The sequence below is a fragment of the Eptatretus burgeri genome, chromosome 12, assembly GCF_056783735.1.
Source record: "Eptatretus burgeri isolate ZD-2024b chromosome 12, Ebu_testis_v1, whole genome shotgun sequence".
Classification (NCBI taxonomy): domain Eukaryota; kingdom Metazoa; phylum Chordata; class Myxini; order Myxiniformes; family Myxinidae; genus Eptatretus; species Eptatretus burgeri.
The window spans coordinates 40,266,320-40,287,797 of NC_140972.1; the positions used below are offsets into that span (position 1 = coordinate 40,266,320).

A 21,478-nucleotide genomic window follows, 5' to 3' on the forward strand; every position below is an offset into this window, starting at 1 on the left:
ATGGCGGTGAAATGTGAAAATTCAAATTGAGAAAAGGATAAGGTGTTTGTTACCTATTCTGGGTGCATTTGGCTTGCCATCTGAGACCTTGTGCTTATTATGCTATGACCTGAGTTCAAATCCCAGATACTGTGTTCATCTCTAAATTATTTATTTTCTTTATGTTAAAGTGCGTTGATGTTCCCTAACATCTGTGAAAACTAGAAAGTGTGAAACAATAAGGAAGAGGTTGACCAGCAGATAGAATTGAAGGATCATCTGCAGAGCAATACAGAGTGGGGCTCAAACTTTTCACCAATTTCTCACATGATGTTTACCAATTTGTTTCATTCCTTCCACCAACAAAGGTAGGCAGAGGTTATGTTTTAACCCCTCTTTGTCTGTCTGTATATCGTTGTTTGTCAATCTGTGAGCAGGATATCTCAAAAAGTTATGGACGGATTCAGACAGAATTTGGTCGACGTGTTAGGTGTGTGATAAGGACGAATTGATTAGCTATTCTTCGCTTAGTTTTTAATGTATTCTTCGCCATTGAGAGATGGGGCTAAAAACGATATAAAGGTAGTTTCAAAATTACCTGGAGAAATTTGTTTGTTAATATATTTAGTACCACAAATGATGCAACAATACCCTTTGTTTCATATGACACAGAAACTCATAAAGTTGTCTTCATTTTCAGGTCTGATGGTTTAATGGAAAAGAACATGGTGACTCCACATGAGAAAGTTCAGTGCGTCAAGTGGTTCATCGACATGAGATCCGACGCGCAAGTTCAGCATAATTTCCGTACAAGGTATGGAAACAACCTGCCATCACAGACGAGTATCAGAGAGTGGTACAGCAGGTTTAAGGAGAATGGAAGTTGTCAGAAACAGAAAAGTACCGGTCGACCAAGCACAAGTGCAGCAGATGTTGAACGAGTGTGTGAATCACTTCAATGTGGTCCCAGAAAATCAATTTGATGCACATCCAGAGAACTGGGACAACCAACCACCACTGTACACAGGATTTTGCATAAAAGACTGAAGGCTTTTGCCTATAAGGTCCAGATTCCATAGGAACTCAAACCAAATGATGGACCCAAACGCAAGGCATTTGCCTTGGAAATGCTCAGTCACATAGACAATGACGAAGATTACCTGAAAAAGGTCATGGTCATAGACGAAGCTTGATTACATATATTGAGGAAAGCCAACCAGCACAGTGTGAGGATCTGGGGCTCTGAAACCCCCACGTGGTCATTGAACACAAAGGCGCAAGTCAAAAGGTCAATGTATGGTGTGGCCTTTTCCATGACTGCTTGGTGGGTCCATTTTTATTTGCGGAGGATGCAGTAACCTCAACAATTTACATGAACATGTTGGAAAGATTCGCCTTCCCAGAGATTGAAGACCTGCAACCTGATATCATTTTTCAAGAGGACGGCACTCCCCTCATTGGCTCTTAGTCATTTGAGTCGTCCTGAATGAAAAATTTCCAGGCCGCTGGATTTTCTGAGACTGACCTACTACCTGGCCCCTACAATCGCCAGATATAGCCCGCTTAATTTTTTTCTGTGGGGGTTTGTCAAAGATGTTGCCTATCACACCAAGGTGGCAAACCTGCAGGATCTTCATTCCCGAATCACAGCTGCATGTGCATTTGTGGGACGCAAACATACTGAGCTGAACATGGCAAGAATTTGTGCACTGACTTGATCTCCGCATGACAAACGGAGCTCACATTGGAATGCATTGATGGTGGGCAAAAATTTTTATGCATTTCTATATCATATTGTTGCAGACTTGGGGTTCGAGGCTAACACGAGGGGAAGCACTCAGGTCCCTCCCGAATGCCGGGTCCTGAAGCTGCCAGGAACAGATAACTCTGTGCACTGGTAGGTTGCTGATCAACTATGGATGCTGATTGGCATTGCCAATCCCAGCAGGGTTACACTACCTCGTGTGATACCTTACCTGTGGACGGCCGAACTAATTAGGGTCTCGTGCCCCAAGCACACACCTGGATTACAGCCGAGCGATACAGTGAGTGCGCGCTGGCTAACAAGAGCAAATGAATGGGGTAGAACTTCCTGGCAAAACTAATGTGTGGACCATGCTGGACCAATGAAGGAAAAGACGAAACGGGCTTGGCACATTTTTAGGAATTTATATATAAGCAAGGGTGTGGAAAAATATGTGGCATAATAATAAAAGGCTTTATTCAGCAATATGTACAGCAAGGAAAGCAAGGATTCATGAGGTGTGGTAAAAGAAATACAATTATTTACAAAAATAAGGTTTTTGAACTGAAATGAGTCATCATTTGCATCCCGTGCATGAGCGATCATCTTCCATTATGAGCCTCGTGGTGTTTCTTGCGCATCATTTTAATGAGCTCAAATGCAAAGCGATGGACAAAGTTAGTTGTACCAAAAGGCAGAGAAAGATTATGACGTCGGGCAAAATATTACGTTGTTAGATCGATTGGTTTGAGGAGAAAATGTAGCATCTGTATGGGCCGCCATTAGAGGGTCAATGATTGTCGGTAAAACCTTCCCCATTGTACACTTCCTCATTCGTAAACCTTAATTATCCTTCAAACCTCATCCCCAAACGTTCATTTTCCAACTCCGTTTTCAAACCTTATTGACAAACACTTAATTTCCGACTCCCGGATTCAAACCCTCATTCTCAAACATATTCTCATGCACAGCTCATGAAACAAATTGAGGCGAAGGGATATAATGGTACAGGTTTTTTTTTAAACTCCAATGAGATGGAAGACGTCATTTCGTACCTTGATCCCCAAGGAGGGAAGATCGTAGTTCAAGGTAAGGTAATTCAAGGATCGTTTTACCCTTCTCCATTGTGGGTTGTGGCAATGCTGCAGGCACCTTCGTCGTAGAGCGAATGCTGCTTTCCCTTCTTTGAATCACTTTCCCCACTCACCCCTTCCCCGCTCACATTTCCCAGCTCACCCTTACCCCGCTCCACTCCACCAACCCCTTCTAACAGCATCATCCCAAGCGAAATCTTGTGTTTTATATTTATGACAGAGTACAGTACGAGTATGTAATATGTTTACCATCACCCACCAAAAATAAGTGTGTTACAATACATTTAAAAGGTAAAAGTCATGTGTTTTTGTTTAACTTACACCGTATTTATTGTATTTACAAGTTTTTTTCAATGTTCACATGATATATATATATATATATATATATATATATATATATATATATATATATATATATATATATATATATATATATATATATATATATATATATATATATATATTCACATGTTGATTTCAATAGTAATGTGTTTATTTCTGGCAACTGTGGATCTTCCTCGATATCTTTTCGAAGCCCAGGAACCGAACCCCTACTTTCCCATTGTCCCTTGGATTCCATGATCGCGGTTTCAACTATCGCCGCATTTTCCAGAAACCTAACCCTCACGGTATTGGATGGTTTCCTGTATATACTGGCATGGATCGGCTTGCTACACTCGCCTCTCCACACGTCATTGCAGAGATTGATATCACAGATTTGCTGTGTTGTCATGATTGCCATTAATCATAACACAAACCTTTCTTTTCAACAAATTTATTTGTAATATTGGTGATATGTGAAGCTGGCACTCCCCCAAGGAAATGGCATCCAGCACATAGCAATCCCGAGACAATTATTTTGTTGGTATTCATTCAGTGAGCTGTTCCATTATGTCTAGTGGGTAAATGGAACAAGATTTGTTGTGTAGTGCTTTTAGTTCAGTCTTCGATCTCATATTCTTTCACTTATTTTATTTACTTTTCACACACACAAACCTCATCATGCACACATGCATGTCAGACCAGTGATGCCACCAAAGGAGCATGAGTAACGAATGCCACCACAGCCTCATTTGCAGAAGCACGCCATTTCCATGTACAAACTACATGCCATTGACCAACCGATGCCTCACCTCAGACCATCACCACACTGCCACAACACTCACCATAATCACTACAATGCCTCCAAAAATCCCCATAACAACCTATGCCTGACCTCTTCACTACAAACGCCATAACCGATACAAACACTCCAACATCATCACCACAATCCCATCAAATGCTCCCAATGTTTCAATGACTTCACCGCAGATGCCACAACACTTTCCTCACTTCACTACAACTGCCATCAGCTTCCTGGATGCTCACAACAGTCATTGGAGATGCCGGGGAATGGGGAACATAGAGAGGGCCTGTGAGACAGAACACTTTGGCAAGTAGTTCGAAACACGAGTGTGCACTGGGACTCATTCGGTGACGATTGGGTAGTTCTGGTGCTCCGCTAAATCGCAGCATTCGAGTGGAGTCCAGCGCATGTTTATGGCCAGAGAGTGCTCTCGAAACCCATGTAAAATACAGAGCTCCGTTATGTGACTGAGCCTAGGGACAACTGAGGCCATTTTTGGCTCGAGAGTCTGGCAGGCGGGGCTACTTCTCGGGGTGACGTCTACGTGCCAATGGGGATGCATGGAAATGCCTACAGGGTATTTTGATCCGATTTCTGCCTCCTTCACCCAGGGTTCCACCAAAAGAGAGTGAATCTGGGTTGTCTGGTCATTTCGAAGCCTAGTATTGTCATCGTCTTTTGGTCTTGCCGAACGAGAGCCGAGCCAAGAGGGCAGCACAAGAACAAACCAGGCGAGCAGCGCCGAGTTGTTGCTGGGGAATTGCCGGGTCATCACCGCTCAGCTCCCACGGCGATCCACAGTCATCATCAGTAATCACACATACAGACTCTTACATGCCCCGTTAAGCTATCTTCCATGCATCTTTCTCTCCCATCTGTTGTCTCGTCCACTGTGGGCACATCACTGAAAGAGCATTACTGATTCGCACCTTTTCACACTTCCTCTTCTGCATCATATTTGCATCACATTATGCACCTCCCACTCATGCACCACAGACACCCGTTTTCTTCCTGCCTCCCCTCACCTAAGCGATTGGGTTGCGTAGGTCCATTGACTGCACCAGGTACAACGAGGTCACTTACACCTCAACTGCTTCTCCTCTTTCTGGGCTATCTCTAATTTCCTCGGTGGTGTGTCTGCTGGTACCTGCAATGTGTATTATAATTTAAGATTGTAGAAGTTTACATTGGTGTATCATTTCTTTGTGTAAATAATTGCATTTCTTTTGCAGCACCCACAAATCCTTGCTTTCCCCTGTTGTACATACAGTACCTGAGATAGTGCCACATGACCCCTTCAATAGTGCCACATGACCTTTCCTCACCCTTGCTCAATAATACATTGCTTATAAATGTATCGATCTGTCAGTGTTCGTCTTTTCCCATTGGTCCAGCATGGTCCACACATTACTTTAGCTGGGAAGTTGTACCCTGTTGATTTGCTCTTGTTAGCCAGAGTACACTCACTGTACCGCTTGGCAGTTATCTGCATGTACACTGAGGGCATGAGACCCCAATTGACTCAGCCATCCACAAGTAAGTTATCACACGAAGCAGTGTAACCCTGCCTAGATTGGCAGTGCCAATCAGTGTTCATGATCGCTTAGCAACCTGTCGGTACATCGAGTTATCTGTGCACAGTGGCATCAGGATTGGGCGTTCGAAAGGGACCAACCGATCCAGCCAACCTTCCCCTCGTGGTGAGCTTCGAACCCCGAATATGCAACAATATGTGTATATCTAGAGTGCCTTGCTTTCAGAAAGTATTCATGCCACTTGACGTTTGTGACATCTTGTTGTGTTACAGCCTGAAATTTTTACAATTTAATACACACAAAATACCTCAAAATGACAAAGTGAAAACATATTATTTTTCAAAATGAAAAGCTTCAATGTCTTGCCTCAATAAGTATTCAACCCCCTGAGCCAATACTCTGGAGAAGCGCCTTTGGCAGCAATTACAGCTTTGAGTCTCCTTGGGTATGTCTGTTTCAGCTTTGCACATCTGGATTTGGGGGTTTTCTCCCATTCTTCCTTGAAGATTTGTTCAAGCTCTGTCAAGTTGGATGGAGAGTGTCATTGAACAGAAATCTTCAAGTCTTTCCACAGATTCTCAATGTGATTCAAGTCTGGGCTTTGGCTAGGCCACTCAAGGACTTTCACATTCTTGTTCTAAGCCATTCCAGTGTTACTCTGGCTGTATGCTTTGGGTCATTGTCCTGTTGGAACGTAAATCTTCGCCGCAGACTCAGGTCTTTTGCACTCTGAAGCAGGTTTTCCTCAAGGATTTGCCTGTATTTGGCTTCATTCATTGTTCTCTCTATCCTTACAAGTCTCCCAGTCCTTCCCTCTGAAAAGTATTGCCATAGAATGATGCTGCCACCACCATGCTTCACAGTAGGGATGGTTTTGGATGGGTAATGAGCTGCGCTCAGTTTACACCAGACGTACTGCTTTGCATTCAGGCCAAAGAGTTCGCTTTTCGTCTCATCAGGCCACAGAATCTTTTGCCTCATATTCTGAGTCCTTTATGTGCCTTTTTGCAAACTCCAGGCATGCTTTCATGTGCCTTTTTCTCAGGAGTAGTTTCTGTCAGGGGTTTTTCTCAGGAGTCATTTTCTCAGGAGAAGATACCTCTGTGAGGAATGCTGCCATGGAAAGTGGGGAAAATCCCTCTGCTCTCAGCTTGAGAAAATCTCCTTTAACCTGAATTTGAAGAGAAGCTAACTCGGCAGGGGCTCTACGCGAGGAAGCAAAATCTGCTCCTTCACAGTGTTCCTTCCCATCCAGATATGAATATTTACAACACAGCATTAAACGTCATCCTAAAGTTATTGGAGATCCCCTTGGAGGAAGTCGCAAAAATCCTGGTGGAGAGTGCCCATCAGTTACCATCAAAGTAGCTCAGCGGTGAGAGGAGCGGCCATGACTGGATTATAGTCCATTTTGACAGGATTATCGACCACAATCGTATACTTTGTGCCTTTGAGCAGCCCAACTGGAGAAGGAATGCCATGATTAACCCACTGCCAGCTGAATGCCTTACAGTGCATATGGATCTTCCAGCCAAGATGTAGAGGGAAAGGGGTCATCTTGCACCGATAGCCTATGATCTAAACAAAAAGCAGCAGCTACAACCAGGATTAAGGTTAACGGAACCACGATCTTCCCACAAACCAAAATGTATGGTGATCCTCATGTGAACTGATTCGTTTGTTTGGTCCGCTTAAATCATTGGCTCTTAACCTGGGGAGCGTGAGTAATTTCCAGAGGGGGCGTTTCCAGAGCCCGGAGAAATTTCCAGATTTCCAGAGCCCGGAGAAAAATGTAGGAATTTCTATAATTATTTTTGGAATTCTCTTAACAAGTGTTTGCATAATATCGTGATGAACATTAAAAAAAACAAAAGTATCGCCTTTAATAATTTTCGTTTTCAATTCGCTATGAGGCTTACCATTTTCTGAATTAACATTAATTTTAAAATTTAACATTTATTTAGATTTAATATTAAAATTTATATTTTATTTTAATTTTTATATTAAAAAAAAAAAATTCACAGATTTGTAGAACCCATTTCAAAATAAATTATTTGCAATGAGTGCAAAAACACAGAAGAATCTTGACGAATATATTCGATTTGGATTTGTGTCCCTCCAAAAGGGTGACACAGAGGTACCCCAGTGCGTAATATGCTCCAAGACTCTGAGCAATGATGGCGTGCGGCCCACACGCTTGGAACGCCACTTGAAGACAATGCATCCTGCTCGAGCTGCCAAACCCAAGGCATTCTTTGAAACAAAAAGGCAGTCCTTGAAGCAAGCTAAGATGGACAGCAGTGGAGCATTTCAGAAACAGACTTCAAAGGTTGTTGAAGCTTCCTATGAGATCGCCGTGTTGATTGCAAAGAGCAAAAAGAGCCATAACATCGGAGAGACTCATAAAACCAAGTGTACTGCGTGCAGCAGAGCTCGTTCTGGGGAAGGATAGTGCAAACACGCTTTCCCAAATCTCTCTATCAAACAATACCATCAAGGGAAGGATTTAAGAAATGTCTCAAGACATCAAAGATCAAGTTCTCGACCAAGTAAGAGCTTCTCCTGCATTTGCCATCCAGTTGGACGAAACGACTGATGTTGCTCAGTGTTCGCAGCTACTGATATATGCTCGTTTCGTGTCAGGCAATAGTGTAAAAGAGAAAATGCTCTTCTGCCATCCCATGGAAAGTTATACAACAGCAACAGATATTTTTCAAGTGGTATCAAACTTCTTCCAGGAAAATCAACTTTTGTGGGACTCGCTGGTAGGGGTGTGTACTGATGGAGCTCCGGCCATGCTTTGTTTGCAATCTGGTTTCATAACAAGAGTGAAAGGAAAAAGTCCATCTGCTATAGGTACACACTGCATCCTTCATCATGAAGCCTTAGCATCCAGATCTCTACCTGCTGAAATGAGGGATGTCATGAACCTGGCTTTCAAGGTAGTTAACTTCATCAAAGCTGGAGCCTGAAACAGTCATCTCTTCAAACAGCTGTGTGTGGATAAGGATTCTGAACATCAAGCCGAGCTTTTCCACACAAACGTACGATGGCTTTTGAAGGGAAACATGCTTGGACGGCTTCATGAACCACGACAAGAAGTGGCAACATTTCTAGATTCGCAGCAGAAAGCAGATCTCCATGACAAGCTCCAGTCTGAAGGATTTTTGCTATCTCTAGCTTACCTGGTGGATATTTTTGAAGCGCTGAATGCCATCAACCTCAAACTCCAAAGGAAAAACATCAACATCATCATGTACTATGACGTCATTTGAGCCTTCGTAGCCAAACTCGACCTCTGGAAATGTCAAATTCAGGATGGAAATACAGACTGTTTTGCTAACTTGGATTCTGCTCTCATTCACAGTTACCTTGATTCTGAGTGAAAGAAAGAAATAATTACTCATCTGACTGAATCGAAATCAGAATTCATGAGATACTTTCCAGATATAGATGAGAAGCGCGAAGCCTAGAAATTCATTCGGAACCCATTTCAATGTGAAGGAGCTGATATTTCAGACGAAGTGCAAGAGGAATTTCTTGTGTTAAAGTTCAACACCTCGGCTGAAGAGGACTTCAAAAAACTGGATCTAGAGACATTCTGAGTCACGTACCTTCCTGTTTACCCTTTGATCCCATATCAAGCTCTTCGGATTCCGACAATGTTTGGATCAACGTATCTTTGTGAAGCTGCATTTTCCATGCTCAGTGCTGTCAAGACCAAGTAGAGAAACAAGCTGACCGTTTAAGAGAACTTGCATTGTGCTCTCTCTGGCATTCGACCACGCATTCAAGATCTGGTAGCTAAGAAGCAATGTCAAGTATCTCATTAACTATGCTGTGTATATGAGTATTGCTTATGCAGAATTCTTTGTTCACTAAAAAGACTAAAAACACGCATTTTTTTTTTCAGTTTTTCCTTTTAATTCAGGAGGGATTTTTTAATCATTTGGTTGAAGATGTGAGGGGAGTGGGGGGGGGGGGTGGTATGGAGGCAAGGACCAACTACTAGAGGGGGCATGGTGGTAAAAAGGTTAAGAACCACTGGCTTAAATTATGATCAACAGTGAAAGTAATCAAATACTGTGATGTAAATTTTTTTTCTTTCCTTCGTTAAAAAAATCCAAGTCCATCATAATAATAAACATGATGTCGATTGAAACTTGTATCATTAGTAAATGCATCCAAACAATTATTTCATTATGATTCTGTATATCATAATTTATTTATTTTTCTTTCATAATATTGTATTCATCAGGAAACGTTGACTTTTTCTGGTCTTAATTGATTTCATAGGCTTGGTGTGTCCTAGATTATTATATCTATAGTAACGCCACCCTCTCTGATTTTGCCGATGTGTCAAAAATTTCCATGCCATAATGTCACCTCGGATTTTGTATTATGCTTTGTGTTTTAACTTTTATGTCATTGTTAACTGTTGCTTTTCCTATGCTTTTTCACCTCTTATTCCTCTTTTATTTTTCTATTCTCATCCCTGGGGGTTCCAGTTACTGAAAGAATGTAACCTTTTGGCTCTTAAAAAGTTTACTCCAATTCTTCTTGTTTGCACTCCCTATCTTTTGCAATTGCTGCCCTTTGATGAATAGGTCAATATGAGACAATTTTCCATTTAATTTCTTGGAGGAGGATGAGTTTCAAGTTTTGATGCAAGGCACATGTATGGACACTAAGTCACCCACAGAAAATTATGATCTTGATAACCAAAGAGCTGGATCTCTGAATGAAAATTAAGTTGAATTAGTTTACAATTTTGTTCTAAATGACACAGCTCCTTATCCTAATTCAATATTACACTGAAAATTAATTTGTTGACAAATATACTGTAAAGTTATTATAAAAATGTGTTTTCCATCCTACACTTCAACATCAGAAGTAAAACTAAAATTTTTGAAAGTTTACGAATGCTTTTAGCAAAAATGAACTTCAATACTTCTTTATCAGTCTCTCTGAAATATGGTTATCAGACAACCTTTGCCCTCTTTTTTTCCTATTATTTGTAAGTTAGTCACAAATAATAGGCAACCCAGAGATGGAGGAGTTTCTGTTTATATTTCCTCAAGACTCAACTTTCGGATACTTGCTGAACTAAATATTATGACTTCAGTTATTGAAATCATTCATCCGGGTAAAAAGGGGATTATAATTGGTGTTACGTACAGACAGCCAGGCTCCAACAGCAATTATTTCTTGCACAAATTTCAAACACTATCAAATCCAATTTCTTTTAGCTATTTTATGAATTTATTTATTTATTTTTAATCTGTGACTTCAACATACAGATCTCCTAAATATAAATGAAAATTCTTTCTCCCAGGATTACTTGGACTGTGTACTTTCCAGTTCATTTATACCACTTAGAGTAAGACCAACAAGGATAACTGAGCAATCAACAACTCTAGATCATATATTATCAAGCATTTATCCATATCCTGAAGCTGGGATAGTGTTTCCTGACATCACAGATCATTTTCCTATCCCTATACACATACCTGGTTTTATTCAGTGGCCAAACTCTAAACAAAAAAAGCTTTCATATATTAATGAGAAAAAATATCGGCAGATGAAGAGAAAAATTCAGTTTTATTGACTGGTCCGAAGTCCGATTCTTTCAAGATTGGAATAGATCTTTTGATACATTTATGCAGATATTGAAGTATGCTTATGATTAACTTATTTTACACAAACACTAAAATATAATGCTGGGATTATAAGAACGCCCAAAGATCCCCATGGATCTCTCAATCATTACTCAGATCCATAAAAATTACTCAGATCATGAATTCATTACTCAGATTAAGAAATGTCAGGAAGGATTATTTTGCTAAACAAATTAATGATAATCAAAATTATTCACTTTAAATGGTACCTGGAAAGTTATAAATCGTGTCCTAAATAAAAATGTGAAGCAAACGAGGTAACTCATTAAGATGGGTGTGCTTCTAATTGATGATTAAAATGTCATCACAGAAAACTTGAACGACTACTTTGTAACTACAGGTGGTGATTCAGCCAGAAATATTCCCACAAGAAACAATTGTTATGACTCCAGGGATGGTCCACATATGAACTCAATATTTATATTCCTCACCCACCCAACTGAAATTTTAACATTGTAAACGACTTTTAAATTCCTCAATTAATCTGATATTTTCTGTAAAATGCAATTTGGTTTCCAGGAGAAACATAGCACAACCCATGCTAATTAACATTTATTGAAAGGATAGCAAATGCCATCAACAATAATTCGCACATAATTGGCATCTTCCTGGACCTCTCAAAGGCCTATGATACAATACATCATTAAATTATTTTGCATAAATTATTATATTATGGAATTAGGGAAAAGCCTTGGAATTGTTCAAAAATTACTAAACAAATAGGAAACAATTTATTGTTCTCAATGACTGCCAATCTAGTTTAAAAGTAGTGACGAGTGCAGTACCACAGGGTGCAATTTCAGGACTGCTACTATTTATAATTTACAAAATGATTTTTACCGATCATCCAAAATCTTGACTTTAATATTGTTTGCCGATGATTCTAACCTATTTTTCTCTCATCCTGATACCTACCTTCTAAGTAAGACTTATAAACCTTGAGCTACATCAGATTGTAAAAGTGTAAATAGACTTTCATTGAATCTGGACAAAACAAATGTCATGCTCTTTAGCAATACACTCTCTGTGCTCCCTGAACCTATTCACATAAACGAACAAAGATTGTGGAAGATAGAAAGCACAAAATTCCTTGGTGTGTTAATTTATGACCTCCATGTACTGTAAATGAGTTGTGTAAAAAAAAGTATCTCGTAATGTTGGTATCATCAATAGATTAAAGAATTACTTTTCCAAATCCATACTTTGAATATTATATTTGACTCATATTTTGTCTCGGTTTAATGAAGGTTTACTTGACTGGGATAATTCCTCGAAATTGATTATGAATATAATGTTATTACAAAAAAAGTCATGAGAATTGTCTGCAATAAAGGTTATTGGGCACATACTAATGTTTTATTTTATAGAAACAAAATTCTGAAGACCTGCATTGATATAACCTTGGATACTTTATGTATCATTTAGATAGAAATGATCTACCGAATGCACTTGCACAATTATTTTCCAAAAAACCATGAACTTCGTAATTATCCTGCAATACAATTGAACTTGTTTCACCTCCCATTCACAAGAACAACCTTTAAAAAAAAATTTTCTTAACATTTATTTTCATTGGACTTTATTTTTGGAATTCACTTGACTTAAATTTATGATCAACTATTGGCTCCCATACTTTCAAATGCAAGTTTAAACTCTCATAATTGAATAATTATCAAACCAAACAGTTATTTTTGTTTCTTTCCATGCTTTCGGTGTGCTCGGCATTGTGCAGTTATAAATTACCTGTGATGATTTGTGCTGCAGAAATTTACAACAATGTGAATTATTTTCTTTTTTTAGATAGCCTGTTTATGAACTATATTTCCATGCGACTCATCACCTCCTTTATTTATTCATACACGTAAATGCCTTTAATACAATATATTGGTGTGACTGGACCCCTCCTCCCCATGCCCTGTCCCTCACCTTTTTGTGACATCCATCCTTCCATCTCTCCCTCTCTTTCTCACCCTCTCATTATTTATCTATATCTTTCTTTCATTACATCTGCCACCGAAGGTGGAAGAGGTGATGTTTTCACCCCTGTCTGTCTGTTGGTGTGCAGGGTATCTCAAAAAATTGTGGACGGATTTGGATGAAATTTGGTGGGCAGGATGGGTGTGTCAAAGAATGAACTGATTAGATTTTGGTGAAGATCCAGATCCGGATATGACAACTAGAAATTTTAAGTGATTCTTCACCATTGAGAAATAGGGCTAAAAAAGATATATAGCATAATATCTCAAAAAGTTGGGAATGGATTCGGACGAATTGATTCAATTTTGGTGAAGAACCAAATCTGGATCCAAATCTGATAATTGTTTTAAGTTATTCTTTACCATTGAGAGATGGGGTGAAAAACGATATATTTTATTGGGCCTGATATGTTGTATTGGATCAGGCATTGTGTGGCAGAGGTATGCACTCTACAGAGTGACCTTCCCATTGTATGTATTTTCCTAATTTTTGCCATTTTTCTATTGTTGTCATTTTACATGTAATATGTGGGGCCGATTTTCCATTATCGACTCTCATGGAGTACTTTTATTGTTAATTTTTTTATTAGAACCTTTCCCACCGAAAAAGAATTATACTCCAACCAAGTAAAAGGAAGTTTTAAAAAAGATAAATAAATAAATAAATGAGTAAAACCCCCACCCCACCTCCCCCTTACAATTACAGACTTTAAAAATGGTGTTAATGCGGGATTTTGTTCTTCCCGCGCCAAAGCCAGATTGCTAATGGAGTTTCCCGAATGGACGGCCAAGATCAGTCGCTGCTTGAAGTGGATGTTGCCTTGTATCGCCAGTGGATGCAACCAGACGGTGGTCTCCTTGGGTGAACCTGAGGCGGTCTCTTTGGGTGGGTGCCTGGAATGTCCGATCCCGAAGAGAGGATGATCACCTGTCTCTGTTATCATCTGGGCTCAAGCGTTTGGACGTCGGTATTGCAGCACACTCTGAGGTTCGGAGACCGGATTGCGGCGAGATCATGGTGGGTGGTTACACCTACTATTGGTCTGATTGCTCTGATAGTTACCATGCCCAAGGAGTTGCTGTAGCTGTTTCCATTAAGCTGACTCCAATGATAATTGAGGTAACACTGGTCAATGAGCGTATTACGTGTATTGGTCCCCATGGGTCTGGAACTGTGAACCTGAATAGAACTAAGTTCCTTGACTTTGCAAGAAGTCATGGACTTAGGGTGGCTGGTTCATGGTTTCAACGCCCACAAGCTCATCGATGGACTTGGTATTCCAATGCTGGTGGTGTATCAAAGCAGATTGACCATGTGCTCAATGATGGTCACTGGAGGATGATCCAGAACTGCAGGGTCTGCCTGAGTGCTCAGTTCCTCAATACTGAACACCGGCTTGTTCTAGCAACTCTTAAGTTGCAGGTTAAATCCAGGAAAATGGTACCATCCCAGCCTAGGCTGGATGTTGGCAAGCTCAAGGATGAGTGGGTAGCTGAGGAGCTTGTGAACAGGCTGAGTGGAGATTTGGGGGGGGGGGGTCTGGGTATGTTGGGGGATCCTGAAGAGTTGTGGAGTGCCTTCAAGACCACCGTCCTTGATGTTGCCAGTCAATGTCTTGGAACTCACCAGAGGGTGAAGAATTTTGTCTCTGAAGGGACACTGGATACCACTGCCCAGAGTCACAGGGCCAGGCTGAATGGCAGAGCTGAGCTGTTCAGAGAGCTGAGGCGTAAAACTGTACATGCACTGAGGGTGGACAAGGAGGCCTATGTGTGAGGAATCTGTGAGGGGGCAGGCCATCACCTGTGATCAAGTGATTCTCATCCTGCTTTCAGGGGAATTTGTGCATTGCGTTCATCCAAGCCCATCCCTTGGTGTACTGCAGTTAGAGCAGAGGGTGGTGGGCTCTTGACAGAGGAGGCCGAAGTGAAGGCCTGCTGGGCCATTTACTTTGAGTGGCTGTACCAGGGTGAACCATCAGATATCGAGTTGGACGTTAGTGGTGATACAATCCCTATTGCTGACTCTCACTCAATCAACTGTGGTCCAACATTTGTGGAAACACGGGCTGTGGTGAACCGGATGAAATGGGGTAAAGTTCCAGGGATCTGTGGCATCCATGCTGAACTTCTCAAGGCTGATGAAAATGCTGCATTCATGTTATTGCATGCAGTTCTGTGTTCTGCCTGGAACACAGGCGTCATCACAACTGACTGTAAGAGGGGCCATGTTGTCCCGCTCTGGGAAGGGAAGGGTGATCGCCAAGACTGCAACAACTACCGAGGGGTGATGCTGCTCTCTGTGCTGGGCAAGGTCTTTGCTCGGATAATTCTTGATAGGGTTCACCACCATCTGCTTGAGCACCAGCGTCCAGAGCAGTAGGGCTTTACACCAAAGAGGTCAACGATTGACCGTGTCCTTGCTCTTCATGTCCTCACCAAACGCAGATTTTGGTGTTTTGGCAGGGGCTGCTTGCAGCCCATGTTGATCTCTGTAAAGTGTTTGATTCAGTGAATCGGGATGCCCTATGGAGGATTCTTGGTCTTCATGGGGTGACACAAAACTGATCGATCTGATGTCTGAACTATACTCTGGCACTGTGAGTGCTGTGAGATGTGGTGGTACCATCTCTGTCTTATTTCCAGTTGTTACTGGAGTTTGTCAGGGGTGTGTACTGGCCCCCACACTTTTCAGCACTTGTATGGACTGGATTCTGGGGAGGATGTCAGAGAGATCAAGTTGCGGTGCATCGTTTGTGAATGTCAAGTTCTCTGACCTTAATTTCGCAGATAATGCAGTCATCTTTGTGGAAACTCTGGATATCCTTTTGGGGACCCTGAAGCTGCTGAATGAGGAGTTGGAGCCACTGGGATTATGGGTTTCCGGGGTCAAAACCAAGATCCAGGCTTTCAATGACGTATTGGATGCTACGATCCTGTTTGTCCCTATTTGTGGTGAGGATGTTGAGGTCACGGAGAGATTCATTTACCTTGGCAGTGATATTCATGTCTCTGCTGGCTGTGAGTCAGAGGTCAACAGACGTCTGGGTCAGGCCTGGGGAGTCATGAATTCACGAGATCATTGGGTGTGGCACTGCCGGTACCTGTGCAGGAGGATGAAAGTCCGAGTCTTCAGGTCCTTCGTGCTTCCAGTCTTGCTCTATGGATGTGATACTTGGACTCTGACCAGGGATCTGAGATGGAGACTTAATACTTTTGGTTCCAGGTCTCTTCGGAGAATCCTTGGCTATCGTTGGTCGGACTTTGTGTCCAATGAGCAGTTGAGAGAGACTCAAATGAGGTTTGTTACTTGCATAGTCCGTGAGCATGAGCTGTGGCTGTATGGACATGTGGCTCATTTTACTGATGCTGATCCTGCTCACCACATTCTCTTTGTGAGGGAGCCTTGGGAGTGGAGGAGGAAAATGGGCTGACCACATGCCTAGTGGTTGCAGCAGGTTGATCAGAATCTCACTGAGATGGGGAACGGCCAGGAATCTGCCCGGTGATGGCCAGATGGAGGCCCTGGAGTACCGACGGAAAGTGGATGCAGTGACACGTTGCTCTGGTGCATGCTCCCATACCTGACCTGACCTGATGCAACGAGCCTTCTGCTGATATCACTCATGATGTTGGACGTTGATCGGCCATCAACTCCGGTTGTTTTGATGGCAATTGGTTTGAATAAACAAGTTTGGCTGAGTCTGGTGTATTTATTACGTTTCAGAACTTCCGGATCGGTGGCAGCCGCTCCAGCCATTGAGGCTGTATTGCAAACGTGTGATTTGGCGAAAGTGTCGACAGAAGTGCAATCCCAGTTTAGGCTTTTCCCATTCTTGTATGGGACAATGGACAACTCATCCGGGTGGGTGTTTTCGCCAAGATCTACATCAAGAGGTTCCAGGACAGATGATATCCCTACCCCATAAAGGGCACATTTGAACACGTCGTTTGAGGCCAAATGTTGAAAATATCGACTGGCACTGAAACGACATGACAGACCATAGTGTACAAGTGTATCCATCCCACTGCTGCATCGACATTTATGCCGCTCATAGATTGATGCTCCAACTCGTAGTGCAACCACAACCCATAAAGACCCAGGGTCAAGCTGTGTTCCCAAAGAGGGAACAGGGACTGCATGAAGCCACATCCCGCTTTCTTTAGAGGCTGCGTCCAAAAGTCGGGCTCTGGTGACCTGATCCGCACTGTTCAACAGGCTGACAAAAGACACTTGCCACCTCAATGTCCGATACTTTTTGGCTTAGCTGGGACAGGCCTTTGAGTTTGCAAACACCGATATGGAATGAACTTCATGACAACACCACCGCTGTCAACTACGCCATGTGTGCTAAACCGCTTACTCGGGACAGAACGGCATCGGCAAAGGGGCGGACTGACAGCAATGAGGAAATGAAGCCAGGGAGAGTTATATCAATAGCCCTCCTGATATCTCATAGAGCCCTCCTGATATATATGTGGGTCTTCACTCGACAAGCTTAGCTTATTAATATCTGCCTGATTGGCTTAATGGTTAGGGTGGTGGGCTTTGGATCCTAGGGTCCTGAGTTCAAATCCCACTCAGCTGTTGAATTAATACCAGGTGGGATTAACTCAGCCTATCATCCTTCTGAGGTCGGCAAAATGAGTGCCAGCATCCTGCTCCACTGTGTCGGAGTGGCGACCCATCCAGGATAGTGCCCAATAGCCAAGAAGACTGCTTAAGCAGCACGAACGCTCTGCAAAGAGTATGGTCCAAATCTCCTCAATCTCCTTGATTTATTAATGGACTCCTCCAAAACTTTACTTGCATGGATATATAGGTAACTCAGATTCAGATGTCGGTAATGACGTGATGAGAGGATGACCTCTCGAAGATCTATTTGTTTACTCAATTTCAATGTTTTTACAATTTATGTAACCCATGCATGATATGTCAACTTGATTTGATAATGCCATAATGGACAAAATAATTTTTGTAACTACCTAGACCTGTGCATTATTTGATTCCATCCTACATTTTTGTTATCCTTTATTTTCTCTGTTATTTCACTCTCATTGTTTCAAATGTGGAAAAAATAAATGAAGATGGATGAAGAAAACCAGGAGTGTTCCAATCAACAATTTTCCCCTCTACTCATTCAGAGCAGGGGTACTGACACGCATTCACAATTTCCTCGATGCATTATGAAGCATTCACCACATTTGACCTGACGGCAAACCTGTAATATATATATATATATGTACATTTTTTTTTTTAAAGAAAATTTGTAACAGTCCCAGGTCCCGAGTAGACACCGGGGTGCAAGCAGTATTTGCGACCTACAGAGACCACTTGGCTGCTTGGTATCCTGATTGGAATGCATCATGGACATCCCCATCATTGGCATCCTCACGGCACAGCCTATTTGCTTCATTTTACAACAGCGCATCTGTGTTCACCTCTGAAATGGAATGGAAGGTGATTATGTTTTACAAGCTTTTAACAAGAAAAAGAGCAATCAGAGATTGCAGACCTTCACCAGGACTTCTTCTGAGTGGTGTATTTTATAGGTTTTTGGGTAAATCCAATATGGCTGCCAAACCATGTGACCTATGACATCAAATGTGTGAACTTTTTGTTCCTCATGGACAGGCGGTCATACGTGTAAAGTTTTGGCTTGATCTGTTGAGCCACTTCAGAAAAGAAGATTTCTGAAGGTATTTTTTGAAGAAAAAAAACAATACAGCTGCTGAATCACGTGACCAATGATGTCATAAAAATTTTCTGTATACCATTTTCTCCCTGGATGACCCTCAAAAAAAAAAAAAAATTGAAATGGCGTTTTTATCGCAATTTGAAATTTTTGACCTGACCCCCCTGACATCCGACCCCTGACCGCTAAGAAGGGTGTTGGTGTGATACCCCAATGAGATATATGGTTGGATGCAGAATTGGAAGATGCACATTTTGGATTTGGATTGAAGTCGATATGATCATTTTAGCGGACGTTATTGCGAAAATAAGAATTTCGGTTTTTCGGTGACCTTGACCTTTGACCTCGATTCACCAAAAACGACAAGTGTCTAAGTTGGACCATGGCCAACGTCTGTACCCAGTTTGGTCATGATCGCTGAAGCAGTGTGGCTGCTACAGGGTAAACAAACACACAAACAAACAGACAGACAGACAGACACACACAACCGACCAACATGATTTCCGAAATCCGAAGGATTCCAGAAATTAACAAATGGACCCAAATGCAACACCCTCTTCATCGGTCAGGATAATTATACAAACTGAAATTGTTTAACAAAGAAGAACCCCCTCACCTTCGAAGTTGCGCAAAAATAAATAAACGAAGTGGACCTCACGTAACAGTATTACTACACATACACAGGCATGACCACAAAAGGTCAAAAGACAGAGGGAAGAGAGAAAGAGAGAAAAAAAAATAATCATAATAATAAAGCATTCGCAGGAATGGTGCTTCGCAGCATGTTTAGTGAAGGAAGCGAGTGCTCCATCAACGGTCTGCGAGCCCTCCTGTTTTCCAAGCTTGGACCACACCACTCTGTTACGTCCACAGACTGGCATGTTACATCAGCGCTGTGAGCTAATGGTTGTTTGCACTGTTGCTTGATGACAACGATACTGGTTTACGGTGCCCTCCTCTTTTACGGCGCTCCCGCCATTTTGTGAGACTAATGATTAAAAGCTGTGTTTGAGTACAATGACCTACGTATCGGTGTCCTGTCTCTAACACAACGCATTCCTTCAACCCATCTTTCTCACCTCAACCTCTCGTGCCCCACATATTACAGTGCAAATGCGAGCGTCCTCTCACCACACAATTACCGCATGATTCTCCTGGCCACCATCTCACCGCACTCTGCCTGAACCACTCCATTGACCGTCTTCTCACTGCATCATTCTCGCACTACTCTCTGATTTGTCCTCGTCCGCTGCCCTTCTTTGCTTTGTGCTCCACTCGACCTCTCACTTATCGACCATGAGGCATTTGGAGACATTGTCCTGTTCACTTCCTTTAGGCATCTTCGCATACATTGACACACACGGAGGCATATTGCCCCGATATTTTAATGTAAGCAGTAACAAATTTATCAAGTCTTACTTTGCTGTTGCTCTGAATAAATATATATATATATATATATATATATATATATATATATATATATATATATATATATATATATATATATATATATATATGTAAAATTCCTTGTGGAAAAGCTCAAAAAATTCCTTTACATTCTCATCTATTAATGTATTCGTCCTTATCATTTTTCTATTTGACATTTTGTTGGTTGCTGTTCGATTCAAAATCAGTTGGAATTATTCCTCAGATCCTTTGCTCTCGGCGCTACTCCGGCGCATGCTCCCACACCTGACCTGACCTTTGCTCTACAATGATTAACACAAGAGGCAAAAGGTAACGCACGATGAGGAAAGTGACAGAATGTATTGGATTTGTGACGGTGATTTAAGAATTGTGATGAGTAATGGTAGCAACAGCTACACAGATGAAACACATTGTTCGTGACAGGTTCCTAACCACCTGGATTTGCTGCGACTAAATTAGGGGATGCCTAGGTAGGATAATCGTGTCTGCATTTCACACAACACATGTGTTTGCGATAGATAAGAAAAGAACAAGGGGCCACTGTTTTCAGTTTATATGATACCCCTGTGCACAGAATGCTTAAAGTTGAAAAGCATAAAGAGCTTGTTGTAATGCCAAAGGGGTGATAATTCAAAGAGTGTGTTCTATGATTCATGAAAAGGCGAGAAACCTCTTGCTCATGTGAATGGCTTTCACACTTGCACTCGATGCATGTATGTACCATTCATTGGCTTGCAACGTACAAAAAATAGATGCAACTCAGAGAAAAGCTGCAAAGTGGGCTAAAATAGTCCTTTAAAGACCCCACTGCTATCCTCTTTGCTTGACCTCTCTTTGCTATTCAAGAAGTAATCTGACGTCGAAAGCTTTGCAGATGTACAATACAAATGATTAAGTGGTAAGGATGTTTAACTACAGCTTCTGAGAGCTTGTGGATTCAAAGTAAGTTTAAAGCTGGAAAGCAAGCTAGCATTACTAGAATTACCTTGTTCATATCGAAAGCCCAGCTTGTTCCCAAATCGCAGACTTCATCTCCTGTCGCAGCCAACATGTGGCCCTCAATGGAGTTCTCTCATCCCCTCTTCCTGTCCAGGCTGGAGTTCCTCAAGGCAATGTTCTGGGCCCAGTGCTTTGTCTCATTTTCATCAATGATCTCTATGACTCTCTGAGAAATCTTCTTCATCTCTTTGCTGATAACTCCACCCCCTGCCGTACCATCTGT

At 41.7% G+C, this 21,478-nt stretch overlaps 1 protein-coding gene across 2 annotated transcripts in view; it reads right to left on the reverse strand.

Moving 5' to 3' along the window:
• LOC147015472 (neuronal acetylcholine receptor subunit beta-4-like) overlaps positions 1–21,478 on the reverse strand; it is a 37,172-nt gene that overhangs the window by 9,884 nt on the left and 5,810 nt on the right. The gene's annotated exons all lie outside the window — the stretch shown is intronic.